The sequence below is a fragment of the Zootoca vivipara genome, chromosome 2 (assembly GCF_963506605.1).
Source record: "Zootoca vivipara chromosome 2, rZooViv1.1, whole genome shotgun sequence".
Classification (NCBI taxonomy): domain Eukaryota; kingdom Metazoa; phylum Chordata; class Lepidosauria; order Squamata; family Lacertidae; genus Zootoca; species Zootoca vivipara.
The window spans coordinates 566,941-576,980 of NC_083277.1; the positions used below are offsets into that span (position 1 = coordinate 566,941).

A 10,040-nucleotide genomic window follows, 5' to 3' on the forward strand; every position below is an offset into this window, starting at 1 on the left:
TCAATTACCTTACCCAGGTATGGAAGATTTGAAACCAGGCGGTAATTGGAAAGATCTAAATAATAGGTGCTTTCAGTCTTTGTGTTCTTCATGGTTCCATTATTGCAATCATAACAGTGGGAGTGATGCTGCTGTTCCTATAATATTAATCTGACTCTGCTTCCAAAGCAACACCACCAATATGAGCTCCACTCTGTGCAACTCTCCATTCCCAGATACAAATATTTCCAACTCCCTCCCCCAAACACCAAAACCAGCTCACTCTCAGTCCATCCTCATTCAGAAGCAACACTCCAGACTCACACACTCCCCCTCCCTATCAAACAGTACATTCAATATTATATTATGCTTACTATTGTGAATTGTTACCTTGATTACTTTAAATACATGTCTAGACAATCTTACATACAAACAACAAAAGCTCACATACGCTGCATGCATTTTAGATTGATTTCCTGTGATTGATGTGAGAGAAAGTGTCAAGTAGGAGAGAAACAGGTTCTACACTCTACTAACCAAAGTATATTCCACATTCCTTCTATTTAAACCGTGTCTCTTCTTTTGATGGCCTGTAGAGTTTCCACTCTTACAACTCTTAACACTCCGAGTCTTTTGATCGTTTAAAGACATCCACTACAACGGAACCTCTATCTAATTCCCTAGCACTTCTATGGTTTCTCCCCTGTATGAGTTTGTTGATGTTTTGTAAGAAGTACACTCTCTCTTTAAAAAAACAAACAAAAACAATTTATTAAATTTTCCAATTACATACCAATTATATCATATCAATTATTTCAAATTATACAAATACATATCAATTAAACCAAATATTATGCCAAATCATAAAAAAAAATTTTTGGACTTCCCATGCTTCAAAGTCTGGGGATTCTGAGTAACGCTACTCCCTGCCATGCTAGTCCAAATTTCAAAATCTTATCATTATAATCCATTATAGTCCCGATCTTTCCCCAGCAATTCTTCTAGTTATTTTCCTCTTTTGTCGCAGCTTTTGAGATAGACATCAAGCGAGATTTAACACAAAATCATTCTTCCTGTGTGGGTTTTTTTGTCCAGTCCAGCCTCCCCTTAAATCCTCCTTTTACAAACTGGAGTGCTTCTCTGGCCACGCCAACATTCAAGCAGGAGCAGACGCCATCTTGAAGATCTCAGATATCGTATTCCAGCTTCTCCTCAAAAAGTCCACTGATTGCCGAAATGCAGCTTTTTCAGGCGGGGAACAGCCAAATAGAAATATTCACACTCTTCTTATAACAGATTTATGGCTCCCCCGCCCTTTAGCTGCTCTCTGCCTCCTGAATCTTCAATTAGGCAGCTCTGATCTTGTTCAAATTCAAAGTGCGTCACGGCTCATAAATCCACTTATAATTGTCCAGAAAGTATTTAAGTGAGCTCCAGTGAAAATATAACCAGCTGGGGAGGTTTTGCTCTTGCATACTTAGCAGAACAGCTTCCAAAAACATACAGAATGTCAATCCTCTATTATATAAACTCCAATAGCCACACAGTTTATTTCCTAATTTCTCGTTTGTTCCAAATATTAAGGACCGTCCGTCCAGGGAAGGTGGTTAGTGCTTCTTAAGGTATCCTATATAATAAAGTCCCTGTGTCCCTGCGTCCAAGCTGTCCCGTGTGTCCCTGGGTCACTGCGCATGGGCCCCAGGGAGACAGGGATTGGACAGCAGAGACTGCACGTGGCCATTTGCGGTTGGTTGCATCTCAAAGGCTTACAGGCTGAGGCAGCTCTCGGCTCCTCTTCCTGATCAGTTCCCAGAGTCTCTCGGCCTCTCCCCCCCCCCCGGCTACCGCCGTCTCACCGCTTCTCTGCGCGCCTCCTCCAGCCACCCACAGTTGAGCAGGACGCGCTCCTGGCCCGCCACGGCTCGGCCCCTGGCAACAGCCGTCTCTAATAACACAGTGAGAGGAGGGGAAGGGGAAGGGGGAAAACCACGCCAAACGGCTGCAAACGGCAGTCTAATACGACGTTGGGAGGAGGGGAAGGGAAAGGTAGCAAGGAGGGGCTTGCAAGGGCTCAGAATGGGGAAGCTACCGCTTGGCATGCTGGGAGTTGTAGTTTTTAGCAGGAGGTTTCCCTCCAAATCGCTGTTCCGCGCCTCGCCTCCCGACTGCTCTAACACTCTCTCTCTCTCTCTCTCTCTCCCTCCGTCCCTCCCTCCTGGCCAGACAAGCGCCTCACAAGCGTGAGGAGGAGGCTGCTTTCAAAAACTTTGTAGCAGGTGAGAGGGAGGGAGGGAGGGGAAGAAATAGATATGAGGTATCATCCCACGACCCTTCGTGGGGAGGGGAAAGGACTCGAGGGGAGGGGAAACTGAAGCAGGGTAGTGGGTTTGTGTGTGGGGAGATATTGAGGGGAAACTGAGGCGGGAAAAGGGGTGGTGTGTGTGTGTGTGTCACGCTGCGACTATTAAGGTGGGGGTGGGGAGGCATGTTGTGGCTGCTGATATTGATATGGGGGGCGGGGAGGGTTGGCGAAAAATAATTGTCGTTCTGAGGGGGGAAGGGTGGATAGGGTGGCTCTGGAGAAACTTCAGGTGCTGCAGCAGAGGGGGGAGGGAGGGAATATCGTATGGGCTGCTGGGGGTTGGGCTGGATGACCCCTGGGGTTCCCTTCCAACTACCAACTACACAATTCTATGATAATTGGGGGGGATTTGGGGGGGGGAGAAGCGAAGCAGAGATAGGTTAATGTTGGAGGTTTCCAAGCAGAGGTTGGATGGGGTCATCTGTCAGGGATGCTTTGGCTGAGACTCCTGCATTACAGGGGTTTGGACTGGATGACCCCTGGGGGTACCTTTCAACTCTATACAATTCTACGATCACTGCACACCCATGTTCTCTAGCCACTGGCTCTGCAGGGATTCAGAGGGGAAACTTGAGGCGCTGCAGCAAGGAAGGAGGAACAGGGAAATACCTTATGGGTGGGCTGCAAGGGGATTGGACTGGATGACCCCTAGGGTTCCCTTCCAACTCTATACAATTCTATGATAATTGCACACCCATGTTCTCTAACCACTGGGATGTTCTAGTGCCCGTTTACTCAACGGGCTGAATTACACTAGTAGAAAATAAAAGGTTTCGCTTCCCTTTTCGTTCTGTCCAGATCATTCTTTTCCCCCCTTGATGTGGTATTTCCTCGATTCTCTTATCACTCAGAAGCTGGAATTCCTGGCGGTATCTTCTCCCCCGTTTTTTTGAAGCACGTCCATGAATTTAAATCCAATTGTTTCTCTTAAATCATGGAACTCGCGTCTGGGCCGAGCACCCATGGGGGCCGGAACTCCTAGAGGCCACCCTGTTCGAGCGTAAGAAGTCCACTCTCAGTGAAGCTCTTTCCACACTCCATGCATTTAAATGGTTTCTTCCCTGTGTGAGTCCATTGATGAATTCTAAGGTCTCCACTCTGACTGAAGCTCTTTCCACACTCTATACAGTTAAATGGTTTTCCCTGTGTGCGTCCATTTATGTCTTCTTAGTGTTCCACTACAAGTGAAGCTCTTTCCACACTCCATACATTCAAATGGTTTTTCCCCTGTGTGGGTTTGATTATGTAAATTAAGGTTTCCACTCTGACTGAAGCTTTTTCCACACTCCATGCATTTAAATGGTTTCTCCCCCGTATGAGTCCGTTGATGAATTATAAGGTTTCCATTCTGACTGAAGCTCTTTCCACACTCCATGCATTGAAATGGTTTCTCCCCTGTATGAGTCTGTTGATGAGTTCTAAGTACTTGATTAGAAGTGAAGCCCTTTCCACACTCCATGCATGCAAATGGTTTCTCCCCTGTGTGAGTTTGATTATGTAAATTAAGGCTGTCACATCTACTGAAGCTCTTTCCACATTCCTTACATTTAAATGGTTTCTCCCCCGTGTGAGTCCGTTGATGAATTCTAAGGTGTCCACTCCCACTGAAGCTCTTTCCACACTCCATGCATTGAAAGGGTTTCTCCCCTGTGTGAGTCCGTTGATGAATTCTAAGGTTTCCACTCTGACTGAAGCTCTTTCCACACTCCATGCATTGAAATGGTTTCTCCCCCGTATGAGTCTGTTGATGAGTTCTAAGTACTTGATTAGAAGTGAAGCCCTTTCCACACTCCATGCATGCAAATGGTTTCTCCCCTGTGTGAGTCTGATTATGTAAATTAAGGCTGTCACATCTACTGAAGCTCTTTCCACATTCCTTACATTTAAATGGTTTCTCCCCCGTGTGAGTCCGTTGATGAATTTTAAGGTGTCCACTCTGACTGAAGCTCTTTCCACACTCCATGCATTTAAATGGTTTTTCCCCTGTGTGAGTCCGTTCATGAATTCTAAGGTCTCCACCCTGACTGAAGCTCTTTCCACACTCTATACATGTAAATGGTTTCTCCCCCATGTGAGTCCGTTGATGAATTCTAAGGTCTCCACTCTCATCGAAGCTCTTTCCACACTCCATGCATTTAAATGGTTTCTCCGCTGTGTGAGTTTGATTATGTAAATTAAGGCTGTCACTTCTACTGAAGCTCTTTCCACATTCCATGCATTTAAATGGTTTTTCCCCTGTGTGAGTCCGTTGATGAATTCTAAGGTGTCCACTCCGACTGAAGCTCTTTCCACACTCCATGCATTTAAATGGTTTCTCACCAGTGTGAGTCTGTTGATGAATTCTAAGTTTTCCACTTTGACTGAAGCTCTTTCCACACTCTGTACATTCAAATGTTTTCCCCCCTGTGTGAGTTTGATTATGTAAATTAAGGCTGTCACTTCTACTGAAGCTCTTTCCACACTCTGTACATTCAAATGTTTTTCCCCCTGTGTGAGTTTGATTATGTAAATTAAGGCTGTCACTTCTACTGAAGCTCTTTGCACACTCCATGCATTTAAATGGTTTCTCACCAGTGTGAGTCCGTTGATGAATTCTAAGGTGTCCACTCTGACTGAAGCTCTTTCCACACTCTATACATGTAAATGGTTTCTCTCCCATGTGAATCCGTTGATGAATTCTAAGGTTTCCACTTTGACTGAAGCTCTTTCCACACTCCATGCATTTAAATGGTTTCTTCCCTGTGTGAGTCCGTTGATGTTTTCTTAGTGTTCCACTGTCACTGAAGTTCTTCTCACACTCCATTCTTTCAGACTGCTTCTCCTCTCTCTTTTCACACTCCATGTATTTAAATGCTTTCTTCGTTATTCCCATTGAACGTGGCCCCCCAGAATTCTGACTGTCTTCTCCATTGTCTGCTTTGGGGGGCAAAGAGGGGAGGAACTCCTATTTGTTTTCTAGGAAGAGAAGAAAGGAATATTACAGACATCAATCAGCACATGCTCTTATTTTAAAATCTCTCTTGTCCTCCATGTTCCCAGTTTTCAGCAAATACAAATGAAATAATGCCAAATAATGGTAATGCAGTTCAAAAGCATTATCTTAGAATACGGTTGAACTGTGGGGTTTACTTTTTATCAAAAGTGGTTTCTCACTGGAAAGGGAGCTGCTCTATGTCTATGAACCTGCCCACTATTCATCAGGGTCCTAATTCATCATGAAGTTCTTCATCCTCTGCACAATAATCCCCCACCCCTTAGGCCACATTTTGTCCCCTTCGGCCTCTACCGTGTTTCTCATATTATAAGACACGTCTTATATTTATTTTTTCCTCAAAAAAACACACTATGGCTTATTTTCAAGGGATGTCTTATTTTTTTCCTCCTCCTCCTGCCGCGGCCGGCATTGCTGCTGCGCCTATCATTATGTCTTATTTTCGGGGTATGGCTTATATTCCTTGAATGCTTAAAAATCCTGCTATGGCTTATTTTATGGGTATTTCTTAAAATATGAGAAACAGGGTAGATCTTTATTAATCACCTGCACAGTCCCTTTGGCCTCAGGAGGTGCATATTGACCATTTTGGGAGACCCATATATAAGCCTAGTGACAAGGCCTGGTGCTTGTGGTTGGTTGACGGAGTGCTCAGGTAGGAGAATGTTTTTGGGGTTGGACCTCTATCTCTCTCAGCCTTGCATCATTGCATGGAGAGAGCTGGAGATGCAGAAGGAAAGCAGCTGGAGCCTGACTGCTGGGAATCCCAGATTAAAACGCCCACCCCAATTACTATTGGTAATAATTATATGCCGCCGAGTCTCGCACCTGCCTCCTGACACTGGCCTATCTTAGTGGAGAATCCCAGCCCAAGCCTCTCTCACTGTTCTTCCCCCTTTGCTCCTACTGGAAACTATTTATTAAATTTGTATATTTCTCTTCATCTGAAGATCACAATATGAAAATATGTGTGACGCTGAAAAGGTGACTATTAAAGGTGAAGAATACTGATTGTGGGAAAGAAAAGAAAGAAGATTACTCTGGAGAAAGGAAGGGAAACCAGTGATGTTTCCACCTGAGTGTAAAGAAGAAGCCAGTCTTCAAACCAGTTTCATATTCCACGGCTGTTTTTCTCAGCCATGATTGTGTATTAGAACCTTTGCCACAGATTTATTTTCCCCCTCTTTCAGGTAAATCTTTATTTACTATCTTAAATTCATACTTCTTTAAACTTAATCACAATTGTAACAAACTATTAACTACAGCATTTCTTCTTCCCCTAAATTCATTTTAACACTATCTCACATAATAAATGTAAATTAACTTAGAAATAATAATAATAAAAAACCATCTATATAAGAAAATAAAAAGGATTAAGACATTGCTGACTTCCCGACATTTCCCGATGTATTTTACCTTTACAACATTGAAAGTTATCCTATTCTTACTCAATTTTTAGTATATTCTTAAAACATGTCATATCCAGTTCCTTTATTTAATCGCATATTTATATTTATATTTATACAAGTCAATCAAATGCCACCATATAGATTGTATCATTCTTATATTTTTGCAGATATTTCTTACACATGTCCCACTTTTGTATGAATGATTGTTTTGTATTTCCCCTTAACCTGTCTGTTAATTGAGCCAGTTCAGCAAATTCTAAGAGTTTATCTTGCCATTCCCTTACTGTAGGTATCTTTTTTCCTTTCCAATTTGCCGCATACGGCATATAAGAACATTTCTCTTCTATTTTTTGGAATGTTCTTACCTAATATTCTGAGAAGGAACACTTCTTAACTTTTTACAAACGTTACCTTAAAGATCTTTTTCATTTCGTCAGAAATGAGGTTCCAAAATTCCTTAACTTTTCGGCAGGCCCACCACATGTGGTACATGTCTCCCTTTACTTCTCCACATTTCCGACATTTATCAGATTTTTAAAATCTGACATTTTAGCCACAGATTTCATCCACACACACCTTTAGTGTGGGCAGCAGTGCAGGAAGTCAGGGCGGGGGGAGGGAGGGACAGCGCTGCAAGTGGTCAGACCCACTGTACCTTCCTAAGCAAGCAACTTTGGGGGTGAACAATTTCCTTTAAAAAGCTCTTCCCCAGGGGCCGCCAAGGGTTGCTACACTGCTGAGTGTGGACACCGTGGATTTATAGTGTTAGGGTCTCAAGAACCCTTAAGATCCAGTTCCACCAACTCCCAAGTAACAGAGCCCCTGAGCCCCTAGGGCAGGCTTGTCCAAAGTCCGTTTCAGGGGCCTGATCCGGCCCCTGTGGCAGTTTATTTCCTGTGGTAAAAGTCTAAATAAAGTTCCACTTTTCAACTTCTACTCTAAAAAAGGTCCACAACTTTGGTTGGCACTTTGACAGGCCCTCACGGCCCTTCCCTTCATCAAATCTGGCCCTCTTTGAAAAAAGTTTGGGGAACCTTCTATGCTGAGGTGAGGCATCTCTGGCCCTCCAGATGTCGTTGGACACAAAGTACCATCATCCCAAGGAAAGATGGCATATGGCCAGGGATGAGGGGAGCCTTATCTGGTGGGACACACTTTCTCCATCTTCCTCCTCCCCTGAAAACGCTGAATATCTGTATTTCATTTCCTCCTCCTTCTTCCCTGATCTCCAAGATCTTCCTGATACAGTCCAACTGCACACATTCCCAAATAATCCTGCACCACTGACTTCCTGAGGCTGCTGCATTGTGTCGAGGACACTGGCAATGGGACAGCACCTTCCCCTGGATGAGAGGATAGAGTAGGCATTGGCAACCTCCGGCCCACAGAGGCCGTTTATCTGGCCCACGAGCCACATTGAAATTGCAATAATAGTAATAGTAATAATAATAATAATGCTGCACGCTTTTAAGGGGCAAACACCGGAACCCACCCATTTCCATAGCAGTCTTCCCAATCTCTTAAATCCCACAGACGTGAGATCTGATATAGTGGGAATATCTAGCCGGCATTTGAGTGATAGTGGAGAAAGAATGAGTTGGACAATAATATGAAGGATACATACTGTTGTAAGAATGTAGTAGATAAATAGTTAGTGGAATATAGAACAACGGGAATACATTCATGCTTAAAATATAATTTATGCATTAGGGATTAACAGGAAGTCAAAATTGTGGTTATATATGATTATGAAATAAGGGGGAATTTTCTTTTCTTTTTTTAAATGTTTGCTCACTTAGGTTGGGGTTATATGTATTTTCTTTTTTGTTCTCATGCTGAACTATAAAAGATAACAACTTAGGTGGAGTGGTATAATAATAATAATTATTCTATTAAAAGGTATAGTCTTATATGATATGTGATAGAGAACAACATAGTGAAAAGCAATACAGTGGTACCTCGGTTTAAGTACACAATTGGTTCCAGAAGTCTGTACTTAAGCTGAAGCGAACTTTAGAATCCTAGAGTTGGAAGAGACCACAAGGGTCATCCAGTCCAACCCCTTGCCAAGCAGGAAACACCATCAAAGCATTCCTGACACATGGCTGTCAAATCTCCGCTTAAAGACCTCCAAAGAAGGAGACTCCACCACAATGTTATAACAAATGATTAACTGTTTAATGTATTTTGTTTTATTGTGATTATTAGTTTGTTTTGTGATACAAAAAAAATTATCTTAAAAAAAAGATATACTGTACTGCAGTGGGAATATTGGAATGGAATATGGGAATATTGGTGGAATGGAGAGAAGGAGTTGGGCACAGGTATCTCTGGATACGAACCCTTTAGATGCTTCTCCCCAGAGACACAGGCATGTGGGTGAGACTGTAGTTGCCAAGACAAAAGTCTCAAAGGGCGGAAATCATAAAGGGGGCTTCCTCCCTTTCCTCTTCCCCCCCCCCCATGGTTGGACTCCCTATAAGAGCCCCCAGCGCCCCATGCAGGAGCTGACCTGGGACTTCTGGCAGGGCAAGGACTGAGCTTGAAGGGAGGAGAGGGTGGGTGGATCAGGCCTCCTGTTCAGGGATCTCTCCCTGGTCTACTGGAAGGAGATTCCTGGGCAGGAGGGAGAAGTCAAGGCAGGCAGCCCCCAAGTCTCTCTCTCTTTCTCCAACATGGCTTCCATTCCTCTCCCCGGGATCCTTCCCTTCCTCTCTCTGCCCCCCAACTTCCTCTGCCCTCCACCCCCCCAGTCTCCCCTTTGCCCAGAGGACCCCCCCCCCCTGGCCAGCTCTCTCTTCTTTCCAAATCTCTCCCAAGCGCCCCCACCTCTCCATCCGGAGGGGCCTCGCCAGGTGAGCAAGGAGGGGGAAGAGGAGGGAGACGGGGGGGGGTGCTGCCAAGTCCTCCCCCCCCCCCGCTCGCTATGCTATTCCCATTTCCTTTCCTGTAATATAAAGGGCGGTGGGATCTCCTGACCCACAGAAGGAAGGGGGAGGGGGGAACTCCCTTGTTTCCTTTCACCCCCCCCCCGCCCCAAATCCTGCCCTCCCTTCCCAGCTGCCCTGTTTGGAGATTCAGGGGGAGGAAAAGCACACCCTTCTCCCCCCCCCACAACCCCAAATCTCCCCCGCCCCCTCCCAATCTTTTGCACCTCTTTTTCCTCCTCCTCTGCCGACCTGCTCCTCTTCCGGGAATGTGAATAGAGGCCCCTCCCCCCTTCTCACCTTGGCCCCTCCCCCTCCAAACCTTCCTGCCTCTCTAGGAAGCGGAGCTCACTGACCCTTGGGGAGGAATG

General features: G+C 44.7%; 1 pseudogene; it reads right to left on the reverse strand.

Annotated features, from left to right (window-relative positions):
• Window positions 1-724: 724 nt before the first annotated feature.
• Window positions 725-10,040, reverse strand: part of LOC132591664 (oocyte zinc finger protein XlCOF6-like) — a 41,661-nt pseudogene continuing 32,345 nt past the window's right edge.